The sequence below is a fragment of the Medicago truncatula genome, chromosome 7, assembly GCF_003473485.1.
Source record: "Medicago truncatula cultivar Jemalong A17 chromosome 7, MtrunA17r5.0-ANR, whole genome shotgun sequence".
NCBI classification, from domain to species: Eukaryota; Viridiplantae; Streptophyta; class Magnoliopsida; order Fabales; family Fabaceae; genus Medicago; species Medicago truncatula.
This window is the reverse complement of record NC_053048.1, coordinates 1,952,009-1,954,944: the sequence shown is the minus strand read 5'-3', so window position 1 is coordinate 1,954,944 and position 2,936 is coordinate 1,952,009. Positions and strand designations below refer to the sequence as shown.

At 30.2% G+C, this 2,936-nt stretch overlaps 1 long non-coding RNA gene across 1 annotated transcript; it reads right to left on the bottom strand.

The window, feature by feature from the left end:
* Nucleotides 1-356: 356 nt before the first annotated feature.
* On the bottom strand, nucleotides 357-2,128 carry LOC120577183 (uncharacterized). The gene is made up of 2 exons (XR_005643235.1): nucleotides 2,011-2,128; nucleotides 357-698 (listed from the first exon to the last, which is right to left on the bottom strand). It is a non-coding gene; the product is annotated as an uncharacterized lncRNA (long non-coding RNA).
* Between the last annotated feature and the right edge of the window lie 808 nt (nucleotides 2,129-2,936).

The window sequence follows — 2,936 nt, the reverse complement described above, 5'->3', positions numbered from 1 at the left end:
TTAACTACTAAGTGCTAACCCTAATTATATATTTCCTTCCAACACTTCTTCAATTTGAAATTCAAAAAATTTTGTTAAAAACCATGAGTTGCATTAAATTACATCTATTGTTATACCCCTTGGAAAATACACAACTCTTCAACCAAGCACACATCTTCAAAATAATTAATACATTGTATAAAATTTCTTATGTTATTAAATTCTATGATATATATATGCATATATGATATCCCTTCGCTTACTCTTTAATCTTATCTTATTAGATTTGCAACAATTAAACCTAGAAAATTCCCTTCAAATGATCCGCATTAATTGCTAATTGCTAACCCTAATTATATATTTCCTTCCAACACTTCTTCAATTTGAAATTCAAAAATTTTTGTTAGAAACCATGAATAGCATTAAATTACATCTATTGCTATACCCCTTGGGAAATACACAACTCTGCAACCAAACGCACATCTTCAAAATAATTAATACATTGTATAAGATTTCTTATGTTATTAAATTCTATGATATATGCATATATGATATCCCTTCTCTACTTGTTGGCTCTGTGTATCCTGATTCGACAGCAACCCGATACTCTTTGGATCGAAGGAGATTCTCCATGACCATGCTCCAATGATCATAGTCGCCGTCAAACTTTGGTATGGAGGCTGCGGCAAAGTTTGCTTCTGAACCCATCTCTCAGGTCACTGCTCTAGATACCAGAATGTTAGATGCAATAAAAACTATAGAGAAAGCAAGTAACAGATATGGGAATGACTTATTTTATTGAATATGAAAGTGCTGCAAAATAAATAGAAGCAAAACAAACGTGCTGTAACAAGCTACAGCCCACGTTCTAGCTAAAAATAAGAAAAACAAATTTTACTAAGAAACTTGACTAAATCAACTAACAAACAATGCTAAAAACTAGGACTCTTTTGACTAAGCCTTATCATGTGGGAAGTAAAGGTTTGGTTAAGAGGGAGATCGATGTTTTCCAAAAGTTTTGAGGAAAGTAAAGTTCTGGGTTTCGTTTTTTAAAGAATCTGACATTTATTAAAATCATGTGTCTGAATAGTAGAAGTTCTTTTATACATGGGATAACATGATTTCGAAAATTAAATAGGAAAGGCATATGATATGCTAAGAAGCCTCTATAGAACCTAGAGAGAAACCCAACAAATTTGCAATCAAATACTGGGAAATAGAGCCTGTGTAAATAGTAGACTTGCTTAGATTAATAATTGTCATGGTGCTTGAGCATATATAACAAAACATTTCTTGAGAATATTCATATAAAGCAAGAGTACCTTTACAAAAAATAAATAAATCATATGCATACATCACATGAGAGGGGACTAAGGAACCTCTACGAACTCTAATAAAAATAAGCTCACCATCTTGCACTAACTTAAGAATACCTCTAATAAGAATACTATATTTGGACAATGTTAGGAATGTAATCATCAATAATACGTTGTTTATACAATTGTTCCTATTATTAAAAATGCCTTCAGAAAAATTAACAAAGAGTTTCTCAATTTGATCAAGATCATCCACTAGAATATCTTCATGAATCACTTGTAATAGATTTATTTGTGCATTTAATCTTGGCTATTTTGTAAAAGAATGTAGTATTTCTTTCCTTCTGATTAAATTAAACAAATGGACTCTAAAAAGTCTGGTTACTAATATGATACATATTAGACAACATAATATGGCGACCACCCTAGTATGTCTCCTTTGCACCACCCTATTATTGACTATAAGCCATTAAGGTTGATATTTTCAATATCTACCAGATTATGTTTTCATTGATGCATTAATTATTGATACTCAAGTGTATCACTCCTGATCCGATGATTAAATTTAAAAAAGAAAATATAGATCCTGCATACATTCTACTTGTGCATAAATATGGTCTCATTACCAATGGTAAATTATATTCATAGATAATTTTACGATGGTCAAAATATTTTTTTCCCTTTACTATCATGAAAGGATAAAAAAGTAACGAACCTTTTTTTTGAAGGATATAGTACACCGAAAAGTTAGCAACATAATATTCAATTCTTATGATTATCAAGTTTATTATTTGAACTTCTTTCTAGGTGTGGAAAGGACAAACACAACCCACTAATGTACTAAAGGGACTTAAGATTATAATTTTATGAAGGGTTTTTAAAATTTTTGAAATACCTAAACTATTTAATTATTTTTATCAGAGCATAAATTTTGTACACCATAAATATATTAAATCTTATCCTATTTTTTAGATGCATAGAGCGAAAAATATGGCTGAAACTCTGAAGTTTGTTTATGTTTTGATTCTATTTATTTCAATATTTCTTGTTATAGTAGTATGTGATTCTGCTTTTTTACCACGTTCTCGAACTTGTATAACAGACAAAGATTGTCTACAAGTGAGAAATTATATTGCTAGGTGTCGTAAAGGCATCTGCCAACAGCGCCCACGTAGATGAATGAGTTCCTGCTCTAGCAAAAGAATTGTAGATTATACTTTATGTTGGAAAATATTCGAGGAGCTGTAATTTGGTTTTTGTGCATGCATCAAATAATTGTATTTTCTGTTTTTCTTTTCCAAATTTTATGGACCTTGAAGTTATGATATTGTACTCCAAGATGTTGGGAAGGAAAAAATTAAATAAGACGGAATTTTTATATTTATTTTATATATATTTTTGAAAAAAATAAAATGATATTCATTCATTTAAATCGAGAGATTACATTCTTCAACATCACTAAAAACGTAACGGATGAATCTACGAACAAACTCACAGCATCCAAGTTAATAGCATATAACGACATAATGCCTACAAAAATATATGACAAAATTAAACTCGCCTGGATATTCATTGTCTCCAGATCTGCAACGTTGACGCTCAAATCTTTGATTGAATAATCGATCTTTCAATATGAATCAA